The sequence below is a fragment of the Agrilus planipennis genome, unplaced genomic scaffold, assembly GCF_000699045.2.
Source record: "Agrilus planipennis isolate EAB-ADULT unplaced genomic scaffold, Apla_2.0 scaffold172, whole genome shotgun sequence".
Lineage (NCBI taxonomy): Eukaryota > Metazoa > Arthropoda > Insecta > Coleoptera > Buprestidae > Agrilus > Agrilus planipennis.
In genome coordinates this window covers 213,962-232,470 of record NW_020438999.1, presented here as the reverse complement: position 1 = coordinate 232,470, position 18,509 = coordinate 213,962, and positions in this window count along the sequence as shown.

The following is an 18,509-nucleotide window of genomic DNA, read 5'->3' as shown; positions in this document are numbered from 1 at the left end:
CGACTAGCACTACTATTCATGATAGAACAAAACTTTTGGCAGGTACTGTATGAAGAAGTATGTTTAATGAACAAGAGTCGAGAGTATAATGAGCTTTTTTCTCCCTACCTACGATTTTGCCAGAGCGCATTCAAGACGTTGGAAGGGGCACATCGCTAGAGAAACTAAAAGAAGTATACTTCTTAGAACCACCGCTATAAGTTTGGATAATTCAAAAAAGACCAAAAGAATGCTAACAATGAGAATGGGGTAATTTTTTTAAATACATACTTGTTATTTAAAAAAATTACGAGAAATTCTTGTTTAAATTTTCAGTCTTACTTTTTACCTGTAAATTATTAAAAGTTAATCAACCTTAACTATCATTTTCGAAAAATTGACACACCTGACACGTGTTTCGCTCCAGTGGCATTAGATATATACATATTTTTGAAATTATCTTTGAAATGTCTGTTACCTTTTTAAGGATTTTGAATTTCCAAACTTAGTTAACAATTTATTGCACGTACCAGAAGTTGATCACGATTCCGAACATATTGGTTCTCATTAGCACGCCATTAGCTTCATAAAATTACGTTAATATAAAATAAAGTTATGAACAATAGATCGCCATCTACCGATACTCGCTGCTAACTACAGTATTTTGACAAAGGCCTTACTAAAAGTATTCGTCAAACTGAATTTACGTACAACCCAATTTATTTATATACATACGTGATAGGCACGTAAATCAAATTAACAAAAGTCTTTAATTAATTAACTCAATTTTCATTTTGTTGAAAAAAAATAATGTCTATTCTTATTAATGTAGGAGTCAATTAACTAAAAGTTGAACTCTGTTTGTTCATATTTGGCACCATAAATGAAATATTTACGTACTATTTACAATCCTACGAAAAAATTAGTATAAGCGTGTATATAGTTCCTGTATTTGAAAAATTTGGCTTACACTCTACACAGTTCTAAGTAGTATGTCGTTTTTGCTCTCGACTTACAATAATTATTTTTATTATTATGTAAATTGTCTAGCAATTCTTGTATCTACTATTTTGTGTCTTTTTTGTATGTATAATGCGAAAATGATAAAATTTTTGTTGAATGATTTTCAAATTGTGTATTCTTATATCCTTTTTTATTGTGAGCTGCTATTTTATGTTACTACTAATGTCTTATGTTCAATGGTATTTTATCCAATTTTACTAGGAACGTTACAATTAGTAGATAAATAGCAATGCCTACCCGTTTATTTAATGATTTATTTTTAATGTAAGTACTATACTCATATATATAAATACTCAACGAGCTTAAATAGTTACGTCAGGTACACTTACTATAGCATAGATAAAATTGGCACTATCTTTTAGTCAAGTCAAGTGAGATCAAAGTACAAAATTTATTTCATCATAAAATTTTTGTCTCGAATTCTATCTTAAAATTTACGTCGCTATAAAACTGAACTAGGCAACGTTATTTCGACTTTACGAAAGGAACCAATTAAGCGAATATATTAGAACAATGGGCAATAAAATTTATCAGTTATTGACTTGAATAACAAGAGCTATTCATTAAACTCTTCAATGTATTTTATGTTTAATTTTAATTCTTAAGCATTGCTAAAACATTTTTTCATTTCAAAAATAACTGGCAGTGTGTGTCATCTAGGTTTACAAGATGTAACTAATCTTGATTTTCATTTCGCTACTGTACTACAGATGGCACCACAATTATATTCTCGTAAAAAAATTATATAGAAATACTTTTCAAAGTTATATTTTCTTTTTACAAATAGGTAAATAATGCAGACACACTCTTATTTATTTAACATATTCTATAAACTAAATAAACTACGGCTAGGCTAACACTACATTGGTTCTCTTTATATCGCTAGTCTTTTTTGAAAATCAAATTGAAATGTTTGCAACAATAAATTAAGGATCGGGTAGGATAAATTATTAAAAGCAGTGATACTAAATAATATATATTGTAATACAATTGAAATAAATAGTACTAAATGTATGACGTTTCTCTATTTAGCTTTCAAACAAAAACTACAAAATATTCTGAAAAACGCATTTAAAAGCGTTTATATGGTAGCAAAAATAAACAGTCAAATAAGACAAAAAAAATTACCCGAACCCAGACATTTAAAATAATAAGCTAAACATTAAAAGAAACGTAACGGACAACAATTAACAACAACAGTATTTTTCGATTTTAAGGCACAAAAACTAAACCGAGTGTAGTCTTATAACACCAGCAGTAATTAAAGCCGACCCTGACAAAATTGATGCTGTACAAGATTGGTCCATAGGTACCAAGGTACGAATATAGAAGCATTTCGGGACATTCCTCCTACTATCAAAGATTAAACTTGATGTGCCAAAAAAAATTCAAAACTTCAACATTACACTCTCTGGGGCCCCAATCTTGCCATACCCACAGTTCAGTGAGCCCTTCATCATTGAAGCTGATGCTACCAATGTGGTGGTGTGTTATCCTAACTAGAAGAAGGCCAGGAAAAGACCATCAGACACTTTAGTAAAATACTCTCTAAGCAGGAACGAAACTACATTGACTACTCATCGAGAACTATTTGTGTGTGGTTAAAACCCTCGAATATTTCCACAAAAACCTGTATGGACGGAAGTTCCCTTTAAGAACGAACCACGCCTCGCTAAAGTGGCTACTACTGCCATTAAGAACCCTACACTGCACGCTGGTTACATCGACTACAGGGATACGAGTTCGATATCGAACCCAGGCAACGCAAATGCACTATCCTTGAGACTTTACGTGGAAAACTGGAAACGTTGTTCATCTGTGAAGAAGAAAGGAGAACTGGAATTGTAATCTAACCAACGCTTGGCTTGACGAATCCTAGGAAGATAATGATTTAATCGATGACCATAGGAATGATGAAGATATTGAAGCGGAATGGAATTAAATCAGCGTGAACCAACTTATTATCTTAGACTACGGTACTTTAAAATGTGGACAGTCCGGGTGGACTTCAGACGGTTTCAGAAGTCCTAGAAGTAATCCATGGAGAAGGATTTTTCGAAGTTTCGAACACTCTAGGGAAGGTACGCAAGCAACTTTATTGGCTACGAAGTAGAAGTGACGTGAAAATCTGATGCAAGAAAGGGAGTGAAGATGAGCGCCATTTTATGAGAGAATCACAGTTGGCGTAGCAGGACCATACCCATTGGCAGACTAAAGTAACCTATATATCTTAGTCGTTATGGATTACTTCAGCAACTGTCCAAAAGCACACGCGATACTAAATCAGGAAGCACACCCCGTTGCCGAAAAGCTGGACAATAGTTGAATTAATCGCTATAGAGTACCAATGGAATTGCATTCCAGCCGGGGCAGAAACTTCGTGTCGGCTTTGTACATGAAAGTTAGTGAAGTAATGGGCACCACAAAACAAGAGGCAAATACAAGGACTACACTTTGTATTGCTGATTATGCCTGTATTTCACCACTTGCATTCCGAAATGATCTTTGATTCATTTTTTTTGTATGTTAGCATAACGTTTACTATAATTTTAGAACAATTTAAATAAACATAATTGTATAGTGTTTAGGAGAAATTAAATAATTTGGCACAAAAAAAAGCGAATACAATCAGACGCTTAGTCCAGTCTCAATTCTTGAAACTCGACAAATCCAAGATTGGGGTTGTTTTTTGATTAATTTTTTTTGTACTTTGGGATATCAATCAGGACACTATTGGGATCCGTCAAATAGGAGGAGTCTAATTACATGGCGCTGATTAGGGAAAATTTATCATAGTTCCTATAGTGTACTATGCAATTTCCAAGTTTTTAAATTACGATAAAATGATAAGTATTGACACAATATGTGATTGGACTGGCACAAAGCCTGGGAAAGGAAATTTCGTTGAAGGTGAGCGTGTTTTTAATGCCAATCACATTATAAAATTCGGAAAAAACAAATCCGGAAGCTAGCCTTCAAATTCCGTCAAGTGATTCACATTAAATAATTGGTGAGGTGATTCTGGGTGATTTAAGCAATATCATATCAATGACTTGCACGTGCAAAGCCGATTTAAGAGAACGTTGCAAACACATTATTGCAACTTTGTTGTATTGCAGCAGGTAGGTTCTTAACCTCAAAATACTTATATCGTATCATTAGAATTGTGTTAAATCAATTATACAGGAATAAATAATTTCTCACTTTATAATTTTAGTATGATTCTAGTTTTAAATATTAAGGTTATGGCTGATGGTAAATACTTGCTGAAATATAATCATGTACATTAAAATAACGTGAACAAATTTTTATTCCGGAATTCACTTCTTTGATATCTACTGCTTTCATCCAAGCTTCTATTAGTTTACTTTTTTCTCTAATTTTCCGAATATACTTTTTACATATGCAAAACGGTTAGTTATTATTGGAAAGTAATGTTAATGTAGGTGAAAATCTATGTCTGAAGTGCTATTGCAGCTTTTCACTGAACATATTATTTGATTTAACTTTAGGAGAAACCTTCGTCGACTCCATTAACAAAATAAATTTTTTACTTTTTTAACGTGTGTTTTATTATTTTAATAAACAATTTTACGATTTATGTCTACCACTCTCTTGGATGTTAATCCCTCATTTTAGTTAGGAGTTTTGCTACCAGGTGGTGTATGCCCATTTGACGGATCCCAAAACTCAACAGTTTCATTAATTTTTGACTTGTTATTTGAAATGTCCGGGTCAGTGTCTAATTATACCACACTGCACTGATTGAAAAGGAATAAGTGTAAGTACAAGATAAGCTACAATACTATAGTCGAAGTTAATAATGAATGAACAACTTCGCACTTTCGTTCGAAGGTAAAAGCAAGCATATGCTTGCTTACCTTTAATTATTTCCATACGTAGTATATAACATGTCTATACTTTCGATTTTTTTTATAAAGAAAAGCAATTACGTAACGTCAGCGGGTGTTTTCGAATAATGGAGTGTTACAGAGTGTTGCTTCATCTCATGTACCTAAGAAAGAAATATGATACAATACAAATAAGTTAATGCATTTTACGTGTCGTTTGTTAGATGAAAGATTACCCTGAGAGAAAGCGTTATCTATTTTGACGTCCGAAAGTAATGTCCACGTGGAATCTTATCATAGCGCAAATTAATTTAGCATTTGCAATAGTTTTGATTTCTCTGTCGGACGCAACCACAGAACAGTGGGATTTGTTGTAAGTTGTTATGACGATGAAGTAGGAAATTATGTTTCTAAATAAGTAGTTACAATGTCAGAATTACAATGAGTATTTGCAAGGAAACCTTCCGAGGTGCCTGCCTACGATATAGTTGTACTTGCAAAATGTTAATCTACATAATAAATGATGGGATACGTATTTTTTTTCTTTAGCGAAAGAACATTTCTAGGGGGTGAAACTAACCTCCGAAGTTGATATTCCGTAAGTGTGATTTATTATTTCATTGATTAATATTTTCAAAAACGACCAAACCGATTAAATTCTAAATGAAAACGGTAAGAAGCGCTTGTAATCGCACATTTAAGAAACTAAAAAAAAAAATATTGTAGCGAGCACAAGCGTGTTTGTGTGCGATCGGGCACACGTGTGCGTGAACGGCTTATCGATTCGCCTAGCCGCGGGCGCCTTTCTTCATGTACGCCGTATTTGTAAAAAACTATCCGGATGTTTCGAGAAGGTTCCAGAAAGTAAACAAAAGATTATTTAAAGGAGGGGACGATTGCCGAGATAATGAAAAATAAATTGACCGTTGCAGAAGCGGATCCAGAAATAAATTGATAGTGATAGCAGTGAAATAAATAGCGCAGTGAATAGTGATATATCAACAGTAGTGTAAATAAATAGAATAATTGATGATGTAAGTTTAGTAATAATTTAATAGTGTTTTTAAGTTTTTTAATAATAAGTTTTTGGTCGTTATCAGTCTTAGAAATTAATTTTGTTAAACCTACGAACATTACAATATAATTTTGAAGGGTTGAAAATAAATATACAGGGTGGCCCAAAAATACTATATGTTCAATCAAAAAAATTTTCGGGCAAAACTAGTTCCGTATTTTAATATAAGATCATCTGCAGCATTTGAAATTGAATTACTATACACTGTTCATAAAAGGCAGCACAGTTAAATATAGGTCCAATCGAAAGTTATAAGAAAAATTTGTTTAAAATGCTAAAGAAAAACCCTAGACGATATTCAATGTTTTCTTCTTTTCAGTCGAATGGCTCAAATAGTTCGTATTGTAGCTAAACTATAAATTTAATCAAAAAATTTTTCAAACAAAAGTTGTTTCCTACTTTAATATAAGATGTTTGATTCAAAAATAAAAAAAAGAAAGTTTCGTTTAAATGGCGGCACAGTTAAATATACTCATAGGTACCAATTCATCATTAAGCAAAGTTATCGTTTAAAAATACCATTAAAAGCGCACCGATAATGAGATACCTTGTATAACCGGACATGAATATTTTACGCATTTCACACAGCTGTACAGCCACAAAATGAGCGTATCAAAACAAAAACAAAAAGCGTTAGGTAAAGTTGAACGACATAGAGGAAACTTTGGAAGATATAGAAAAGATGTTAATACATTGTTTCCAAGTGTGTTTAAAATAATTATTCATAAGCACGACGAAGTGAAATTTAAAGAATATTTCAGGTTCACGGGACGATACCTCAGCAATGGCTGCAGGCGGAAATAGATACGAGCACCATGAATTTTGGCGAAAAGCTTATAATGAAAATATATTAAATAGTTTGGCCACAAACAGTTGCCACAAAAATTGTGTATATTTATTTATGTTATACTTCAATTTCATTTTAATACTTTCAAAACAATAAGGTCTTTCTACTCTCTAATATTCTAGTCTTGTCAGTTGTACTCTAGATGAGCTGTTTTACGGCGGTCGGTACAGTTTTGATGTTCCAGACGTTTCGCATTTCTTCACTAATGGCATCTTCAATCTTCAGTGGTAATTTAGCGGTTGCTGTGTCGTGACACCCATTAAGGCAGCTCGCGCACATCGATTAGCCATTCTGTACCTTTCTTTAAGTGAACAGACTATGCTACACAATATTTACCGTAACCAAAAAGGTAACGTGTCATTTTACAATTAGTTAATCTGGCAAATTATCATAAATCTTGAAACTGGTGTGATCGTAAAAACGAAGTAACGGCATCAATTTGGAAGCTGTAAGGTAAGTAATATGGCTATTGATCCATACATATATTTTAAGAGCTGTCAACCGTTTCGGCATTGAAATTAAGTCATAAATAACTGTCTCTTGCCGTAATCTTTTATACGGTTTTATAGGGACGCGATACAACGATTACTGATAGAAATACTAAAAATACCGATTGAAAAGTACTAATTGAATACTCGTATACTAATTGCATGGTTGGCTCAAGTACTTAGTGAATTATATGTTAAAATAACAATTTAAGTTTAATTCCTGACCGTTACTTTTAAATTATATTGTTTTTTCGATGGTGGCGGTCAAATAATTAAACGGCTTTATGTTTTTTGTTACGTTTCGTTTTATTCAACCATCTTCAGACTAAAAAAATTTTGTTTTTCTTAACTTATAGTTCTACTAGGTCAGGTACTATACATTTGTTTGTAAAATATAATTGATAGTTAAAGAACATACCTTTTAAGGTGTTACTGCTTGTACACATCTGGTTTAGATGAAGGGTTACTACTTTACCTAAACATTCAGAATCAGTATCTATACACACTCAGAGAAAACTGTAGAACAAACTTCTACAATTGTAGAACTTTTCATTACAAGTAGTAGCGAATATATTAGGGACAGAAACAAGTTGTAGTGAAAATTAATATAATATTGTAACTATTCTATTGTCTACAAACTGTTTGTCTATCTACCACAACGTTAATGAATATGTATTACAAGTTTCCCTTAAAAATTTCTTTTCATTGTAGGATATTTCAATACAATAATTAGAAAAAAATAAATACAAAATTGTAGAATATTTCTCTACAGCAATTAAGAATGAATTATACAATATAGTGTTACGCAACTTTACAAAAAGTAATTAACTTTACCATTGCATTGCAGTACATTTGCAAATATATTGTAGTGGGTATTTCTAGAATTGTGTAGTCTACCTTTGGGTTGTAATGATGTATTAATCACTACAATTATTGATTTTATTTTTAATCAATTTAATCTCACCAGAAACTATAATGAATATGTAAAAAAGTGTACAAATAAAACAATCAGTTATTTAAATCATGTATTTAAAAAAGCATAAAACATATTAACTTAACTTATAACAAGGAACAAAAACTTGAAAGCTTATTACAAAGTAGACGTCCTTTTCTGAAAATAAATAATAAATACTTCTACCCATTCTGTTTCAAGTAAATGACTTCTATCGAATTCATTCATCAGCTAAATCTTGAAAACCCCACTCAGACAATTTTCCTCTTGTAAAAGCATCCATAATAATGAGCAACAGGCTGTTAAAAAAATAGATTTCAGATGAACGTTAAAAAGACGGATATGTTTCTATTATCCTGTAAAATTGATAATCTTTTTTGTAATTTTTCCTTTGTCAAATGTCTCGCCTCGCAAGGTACAATTGAAAGGTTCAATTATTAATTTTACTGTAATTAATAAACTTACCGTACTTAACAAGAACGAACAGATCAGTAGAAGCCACTTAACTAACACTAACGCGTAGTAACACCATACAAGCGAAGAAACTTATTGCACAATATTAGTAAATATTACATACGAGATCACACCCTACTACGGTTCCAGATATGTTTGCACTGAGTCAGAACAAAAAACTGAAACGCAATAAATATTTAATAAAAATTGCTACTTTTTTTCCTTATATTTTCTACAAAATTTGTTTAACCTTTCTACAATTTATAATGAAATTCACAAAGTTGTTATCGTAAATATTTCATTCAAATTGTAAGAAATTTGCCTGAGCCCCTGTCGATATTTCTCCTACAATTTACCATTACAATTTTGTAGTCAAATTTAAGTTTATCGTTAGTTAACCTTACTACAAACTTGAGTCGCATTTTCTACAAAACGACATCTACAACGTTATAGTAATTTTTCTTACAGCATTTTTCTGAGTGCAGTAGTTAAACATATTTAAAATTAGGTTCAGTCTGAAGATGGTAAAATAAATCGAAACGTAACAAAAAACATAAAGCCGTTTAATTATTTAACCGCCACCCTGGAAAAAACAATATAATTTAAAATAACATTATACCAAACTGGACCACTGACAATGCCGTAGAATTTCACAAAAAAGATTTATTGGTCCTGATGGGTATCGACTATTAAATAATTATAAAAGGTATTCCTTCCATAGCATGTGTACTGTTATTTAGTCATATGTATGCAGAAGGATCATCATAATGTCCTGTAATCAAACACCTTTCTCACTGTTACTAAATTTATTTAACAATTTACTCTTTGTAATTAACACTACCATTATTAATTCAGCACTATTTCAAAACTGTATCACACACCGACATTTCGCTCTTGCTACATTTCCCTTTGTATCGCCTCGTAACTCGATCTCGTACTAACTAATTCTCCCGACCTCGCGGCAACTACGAGGTACTTATAGGTGCTGGCAATGTTCTAGAACAATCCAGAATGTGACGTCTAGAAAATCTGGTTATCTTTGTCACCATGTATGTTGGATTGCCTACACGTGACACCTTATGTTGGGTTGCCTACACATATGTAACAATATTAATAACGCAAAGAATAACAATTAAAAAAAATAATGATACAATGTTTTGTTGAGGCAGCTGAGGTAAAAAAATAAATTCGATTGATAACGGGGCTCCGAATTTCTGATTTGATTATAATACTTCAATTACACAGGCCAACGGCGAAAAAACTTTTTTAATAATTTTAACTAATTTCTATGTAATTTGGTGTGCTGATCCCGAAAAAAATAACGAAAAAGTCGCATCACCCTCCATTTTCTCACATTTCAATATTAAATAAAAGTAAATTTTATTAACCAAAATGTATAACAAATATTTTTATGTTGGCAATAATTTCTGGTGTTATAGAATTGACAATAATACAAAATGTAATCAGGTTGGTAGTTCTGATAAATTGCGCATTGTTTTGTTTTCTTGGCCTCTAAGGAAAACTTTGACACCTGAGCAGAAGAATATTTTGCACACAACTTTGGTTGACCCCACAAAGATTCTTTTACCACCACTACACATTAAGTTGGATTGGGTTTGTAAAAGCTTTGCCTTAAGATGGTGATTGTTTTAAATATTTATGTAGAAAATTTCTTCATTTATCAGAAGCTAAACTGAAAGAAGGGATTTTCGTTGGGCCTGATATTCGTAAATTGATGCTCGATACCAACTTCGAAGCAACGATGAATACAAAGGAAAAAGAGGCTTGGATATCATTTAGAGAAGTTGTGACGAAGTTTTTGGGCAATGTAAAAGATCCTAACTATGAACTTATCATCTCTAACATGATAAACAATTTTAAAAATCTTGGTTGTCTGATGAGCCTTAAAGTCCACTTTTTGCACAACCATCTTGACTTTTTTCCTACAAACTTAGGTGATGTCAGTGAAGATCAAGGAGGACGGTTCATCAGGACATCAAAGAAATGGAGAAACGATACCAAGGAAGGTGGAATGTAAACATGATGGGTGATTACTGTTGGACACTTCACAGAGAGCAACAGAATGCTTCGCATCGGAGAAAAAGCTATGCAAGAAACTTTACAGAGAGAAGAGAGAGAAAATACAAAAAAACATGTATCTAATATTTAGTAATCTATTATTTGTAAGAGAAAATTTTAACTTTATTAAGAACTAAATTTTTTAATTTTTAATTATCAAATTTTTCCCCATTTTTTGAAATATACAATTATAGAATACACAATGTCATATTGTGGGAAAATTGTGGGTGATAAAAAAACTGATATCGAATACGATTTCAGCACAAAAAAATACATAAGATTTAGGTAAATTGGTTTAAAAAGTTTTTACAAACATTTTTTTGTTGGTCTGTGTTATCAGAGACCTAAATCTAAAACAATAGTATCGTCCAGTTGCTAGTCGGTCCAATTTCTCACATACGAGGGCCGGTTGCTATGTTTTGTCGTTATTGTATATCATGGGAACGAACAAAGGTATTGAAATAAGATAAAAACTAAATAAAGCTACAGTGTACTAGTATTGATCCTAACGTGTGACAAGTTTTTGAATTCAAATAAGCTAATTAACGTTCTCTTATAAAGTTTTATTTAGTTTATTTATGTTTTATAGCCGAAATTGATAGTAGGGAATTATTTAAAATGGCTGCGATATGCATCGATATGTAATATTGGAGCAAGATATTTGCATATTGTATTTGGTAACAGATATAACAAGAATAGGAACTTTTGACTAGTTTCTTTGAGTATGCACTTTAATTACCCCACCCAACATTGCAGAACAACTATAGACTTCAGTGATATAACGTCGCATTGGAATTTCTCAATCATTATAACAACTGTAAAGAATCGATTTCTTCGTTATTAAATGATTACTAGAACCGTAGTCAAATTATTGTTTTATAATCCTTTTATCTACATCTTAATCCAAAATTAATTACGATTCGTTGCCTCACGTTTTTATGTAATGAAACAATTCTGTTGCAGATGTATCTATGTATACAACAAAAAAATGTTAGGAGGAAATGTATTAGGTATTCATAAACATTTCTCAGCTGCAAACAAGTACGAGAAGTGGTACCACTTTAGGTATTGGAAATTGATCAACATTGAACAATTTTTGTTGCTCTCTGTACGAAAGAAACCTTAAAATTAACTTTGTTTTCTGTAATAATTTTATTTATCTTCTAGTTCAACCCTATAGGTTTTTGATGCGTCAGTTACTCACGTCAATGAACTAGCCAGTCGGTATAAAAACACATGTATGAAACCTACCGAAAGCCCTACTTTTTTTTTTAAATTAGCCACTGAGAAATTGCTCAAAAATTTACAGAAATCTAGATCGACATATTCAATTGAATTCCCGAAGATCCCGATTGGATACATGAGTTAGAATAAAATGGCTCACTCTTCCAACACGGAAGTGTAGGAGTAGACAAAAATTATTGGAAAATAACGTAATTCGTACCATAAAAATTAAGAGCAAATCAGACTTAAATTGCGATTATCAAATTTTCCGGTTTTACCACTGCTGTGGTCAAAATTTAAAAAATGACTTGAACTTCAAATAACCTCGTAGGTCAAAGTAAAAGTAGCATCTGAAGTCATTAATCGCATTCTTCCTCGAATGTGTAGGTACAAGTTTCGTTTAAAACTTTTTTCGAAATAATGAAGGCCAATCAAGGTATTTATTCTTCAATAATTCATTTACCGCCTACCCTAGTGATCTGTTCACCTTCTTGTATCCTTGGTTTCCCAAATGCTACCGAAAAATTTATCTACATTCTGCATGTCCTTGAAATATGGTGCCCAGCTCGTACACTATTTATTTCAAGTTATATATATTTACCGTAAAAATGTTTCACCAAGTGCATACTTTCTACTATGAAAATATGCTTTTTATTGCAATGAGTTAGAAACTTCCTTACAATAGTTGCAGTTACAGTAATTTGAGACTCGAGGCTTTATACTTTAGTAGGTAGTTGATATTCATGATTTTGACCAGTATTGGGGAAAGTGTGACCTCCATGAGCTTCTTGTGCTGTCTTCGTAAAAGGTAGCCCTTGTATTAATTAGTAGGTATTTAATAATAGAGATTACGATCGGTTCAAGTTTATTGAATTAGGTAAGTTTGTTATATGATAACACAATATTATATGCAATTCGGCAGTACTGCAGCTCTGGTTGTCTTTCATATAATAATAATTCCACGAGTTGCATTTATAGGTATATCAACGTATGCGACCTCCCTTATTACTACATGATTTAAATGGAGCCTTGAATGATAAAAACTCTGTTTTAGATGTCCTTAAAAAAAGAGCTTTGACGGATAAGAAAAAGAGCAATGAAGTAACCCTATGAACTATGTGTTCCCTTTCTTCATTTCAAAGAAGGTATCACAATTAAGCGGATGATATTTTATTTATGATAACAATGGCGTAACATCCACGAACATAATTGATAAAGGATTTGTAGGGAGTATACAGGGTATTTCTGAAATAAAATGATTTCAACAGCGTAATTAGGAGACAAAAAAATTTGTAAGAAAACCGCAACAAGTTACAATCCGAAGCCGGTCCTGGGCATGAATTGGCAACGTAAGTTTGTACCTATACACCGAGTTGGTATAAGCCAGAGCCGGGCAAACTCGGCTGTTTTAACTCTCGAGTGCTCCTCAGGTATAGCCAATGAGCTCCTCATCGCTCCTGCGAGTGCGAATGATATCCATGTTGCCAACCTACTACAGGAAAAAATTCCACGCGCAGGTCCAAAAAATCCCATATTTTCTGTAAAAATCCCTCCACGCGCATGTCCAAAAAGCCATATTTTCTCTAAAAATCCCTCCAACTTATTACTATTATTATTTTTTAATTCGTTAATTTAATCGTTTATTCGAAGAAAAAATATACAATATTTTTGTAAACATGGACAACTTTTCGTGTCGATAGTATAATACCGATAATTTTATTGTATGTAGTTATCTCGTTTCCCAAAAATGCAGACAAAACCAGGCCTTGGGGGTTTAGATGTTTAGATGTTCGGATTTTGGAACAATACACCAATTCAAACATTTATTTTTATTAGTTTTAACATCTGTTTCTGATCTGTTGACTGGTCACTTTCAAGATGTTTGCTGAAGACCATACAATGATACGAAAACAATATACAATTCAAAAAAGTTCAAGACAATTTATCGTAGGGACTTGAGCAGGTACCTGCAGGCTGCACCAGTAGGCTTGAACGCACGTCGCCGTCGTATATCAACCGTTTCATCGTACAGCATTATACGATTATAGCTGACAAAATTTTACGTTTACAATTAGAAAAATGAGCGCCTTCATAATATAACATCAGGTCAACAAAATCAAACAAAACCAACCAGAAAATGGCAAATTACAAAAAATCCCCCGAAAATAAGGAAAAATCCCTTTATCCCTCGAGAACGTCAAAAATCCCTCGAATCGGGATAAATCCCTCGAAGTGGCAACACTGAACGAGATGATTCTTTCCTTTTCTTATCCCTTCCATTTCGTAAGTAAGTCCCCTCTTCCATAGCCGAACCCAATAGTATTGCGAACGTAGTCCGGCATGCTACCCCTGAGCTGCGGGACGATCATTAGAAAATTTTCGTAGGTATTATTTAAGTTGCAAGAGTGGCTTCGCTCATCTACGGGATGAAGGGGCTTGATATAGGAGTGGAATGGAGAAGCAAAAGAGAAAGCAATATGGATCAGTACTGCTTACTATCTCGTACTCATTGATGAATATGGAGTGACTCAAACTAACCTCAGGTAGCGGCTCCTACGAAGTTAAAGTTTGCCCGGCTCTGGTATAAACGATGGAGAACGTAAACAACACCTCTTGTCGATCGGGTAAAGTAAACATCAATAAAACTACTAACACACGTAACGTTTGAATACCTATCACGGTATGAATGCATTACTACTTCTTTAACATTTCAGGAGCCAACGTTGTGTGCTGGTTAATTTATACTAACTGCAGTTGGCTGTAACATAAACACCTTGAATCTTTAATCTAATCTACCTACCCCTATTGACATCCACCGAGGTAGTCCCCGCCCGGACATCCGAATGGGGGTTCCGAAAGGATTCAATCATTTGATTTGTAACGTACGTTTTACTCGAGATCATAAAGTGGTTATTTCCCGTTACCTTCCACATCACAGTATTGTGCATCAAAGTGCCATACCGAACGCGATATCTGCCCCCTGAGTATTGAAAGAGGTGCTGCCCTCTTTCATGGACTTGTCTTAGTCTGTTTTCTCTTTAAGAGCCTCCCTATTATAGTTGAACCTATGGTCCGGCTCCCTAAATCATCTAAACTCGCAAGCCGGTCCACCCACTTTAGTTTGTACAAGAGTTTCGTCAACGTTCAAGTCCCGTCGAATCAGAATCTAATCTAACAAATAATAAACAATATTTGAGCAATAAAAACAAATGAAATAGAACACTGACGCTGCTAGTTACCAGCTGATTGAATACGGCGTAGCATTGTCCAATTTCTCTCTAGGACTGGAATTGGATTTGACTTTACTTTCAACTACGTTTTTCTCGAAAACGGTGAACATTCGGACTTTAAAAATATTTACTTACTTTTTTTTTTATTTTGTAGTGCTCTACCACCTCCTGAAAAGTTGTTACTTATTTCAGAAAATCCCTCTATGTAGCCGTAATAGGATTTTATGGCCAGAGCCTCACTACTTCTTCTTTTTTTATTTGTGGTTTTGCATTTAAATATTTCTCTTCATATAAAAACAACATTAAAGTAAATGAATGAGGCAGACCACCATAAGTCATAACAACTAAATCATAAATTCCCAACAAGGGCGGTATCGTCCCCTACGACGCGTTAGAGTCTTTCCGCAGTAGCGGCAAATGCGAGGCGTTACAGCAGTAAAAGGTGTGTTCGTGGAATAGTTATCTATTTAAAATTAATATAANGTATTAGCATCTAGCAAGGAGGACCTAGAGATAGCTTTAAATAAAATGGAAGCGGTACTGACAGATCAGTACTGTATGAAAATAAATAAAAGTAAATCTAAAATACTGGTACGCAAGGGAAGAAAAAGTAGGGAAAGAGCGAATATAAAGATAGGAGACGACAAATTAGAAGAAGTAGCTGACTTTAGATATCTAGGAAGTCAGATAAGTCAGGACGGAAGGAATACTAGAGATATAAAGCAGAGGATAGCGCAAGGTCGTGTCGCCTTTAATAAAAAGAAGTCACTTCTATGCTCGCGAACGGTTAATTTAGAAATTCGAAAAAGGTTGTTAAAGGTATATGTTTGGAACACGGCGCTGTACGGGTGAGAAACATGGACGGTGGGCGCGACGTAAAAGAAAAGGTTAGAAGCCTTCGAAATGTGGTGTTATAGGCGAATGATGAGGATGACGTGGGTAGTAAAGGTTAGAAATGAAGAGGTATTAGAAAGAATAGGAGAACAGAGGACTCTATGGAAATTAATAAAAAATAGTCGAGATAGGTTAGTAGGACACCTTCTCAGACACGAACGTCTAGTCAGAGACGTATTAGAGGCAGAAACAGGAGTTAGGAGGGGTAGAGGTAGACCTAGATTAGATTACTGTTCGCAAATAGTTAAGGATGTGAGTTGTTCTAGTTTTGGGGAAATGCGAAGATTAGCTCAGGATAGGAAAGAGTGGAGGTAAGTGTCCAACCAGTTTTAGGACTGACGACCTTATGATGATGATAAGTATAAGTAAAATTTTTTTTCATCGCTATTAAAATATTTTTGACTTCCTTCAAACCCAATTATAAATAAGAAGATTGAACGTATTTAAATTTAAGAAGGTTGGTTTTTTTAGGTGTCACGGTTTGCCCTGCGCCGTTTCTGTTTTCTCAAACAAGAGCACACGAATTAGGAGCTACTGATAATATGCAACATTTTTTTACTATTTGATATAAAATTAACTTTTGCAGGCTATTTAAAAATTAAAAGGAATACTCACCCCTAATTACCACAAACAATTTTATTTGAGCGGACACGTGTTTCGCCCACTTCATACGTGGGCATTATCAACGACGAGAGTCTGGCGTTGATAATGCACACATATTCAGTTGACTGAGTAAATACCTGTGAGCAACATTCACAGCATGCTACTGATGAAATAATTAAAATGAATCTTCGAGGAAATATAAGAAAAACTAGGGAATAAAAAGAAAGTCATTTGATAACTCCGATTTTTGGTGGTTAGCTCCTTGCCGTTCTTCGTTTTTTCGTTACAATAACCCCATACGGTGTCTTTAGATGAAAAAAATTGCCCTCAGAAGTGAAAATATCGTGGTATTGAAACGTATTCCACCTTCGGCGTCACCTTGAATTCTCAGTTTCCGAACAAGATTTGAACGAAATTCATACTCAGCAAATTCAATAAAAACTTAATTGTCCAAATATTATCCAAAATGGCACCAAAACTCATAGAACGGCTATTGTAGAGAAAAGTGAACTAGTTTACGATAGGTAAACGGATATTGCAGTTTAAATACCTCCTTTTATTACAAGTTAGGCGGCTGTGCTCTTTCGCGTGTATCGGATACGTCGTAGGTGCGTGTTTCTATACATATGTGATTTTGTTTATCTGTTTGTGTATGAGTGAGTGTATGTGTGTGTGTGTGTTCTCCCGCGAGATACTTGAATTATTTTCTTCTTGCCGATGCCGGCTCTACTCGTTTGGTTTTATTAGTGTTTGGTTCTTGCCGGTCAGAGCAGAAAGTGAATATATACATACATAGTTTAAATACTGTATACATGTATGCTACGTGCGTTGTATAATTCCAGACGTGGCGTGGTTAATGCAGTCAGGCTACGTTGTCTTCTTGTGCGACAGACAACACAGATCGGCCTCACGTGGTGATTTTTATCTCGTAATAATAGTCGTAACTGTGATAGTAAAATCGGTGTTGTTCCAACTTATTGTACTGCGACCAGTTCGTTTAATAAGTTACGACCTCGTGTGTTCAACATTTGCGGACCACTTGTAAAACGTTTAACTTTTTTTTTGTGCTTTACTTCGTGGTTGTTTTGAAGTAACGAGTGTCATGCCTTGTTAAATTACGTTCGATTCTGATGTCAACCCCCTAGTGTTGGAACATCATGAAGAAAGGAGATTTTTATGTGTACAACGTGATAATTTTCCGTTTTCTCATCCAATGACATACAAGCGACCTCAGTACAAATAAACTGATTGACCACAGTGTTCGTGATAAAAATAAGCAAATTTTTCGCGATTACTTATAGTAACTAGGATACAATCCTCCGGTTGTGTTTTAAGTGTATTTCTCATAGGTATTGTATAATAAAATTATGAAGCATTTGATTAAGCAGTTATCTTTTTATCATTTGATAGGTAATAGATAGAAATCATTGATAATAGACTAGACATTATTTGAGTTCTCTGGCAACAGTCAAAATCAATCGTATCGTTAGGCAGTTACCGATCAGTTAAATAATTTTCTAGTATTTTATGGATTTAATGTGATAAGCACAATTATGAAATCCTTCAGGTAGATCCTTCTTTTCTTAAAATTACTGTAAAATAAGAAAAAAATTTAGTCCTTGACGTTTCTTTAAAAGTAATAGTTTCGGTGAGCAGTCGCGAAGGTGATGGCGTCAAGTTAGTGTAATCAAAAAGATTTTGAACTTAATTATTGCGCTAACGCAAGTCGGGGACGCTCCTAGCACGTGGGCTAGGAATTTGTATTGAAAACAATAATCATTGTCTAAGGGCGTTGTTTTGGCGCGTTGTGT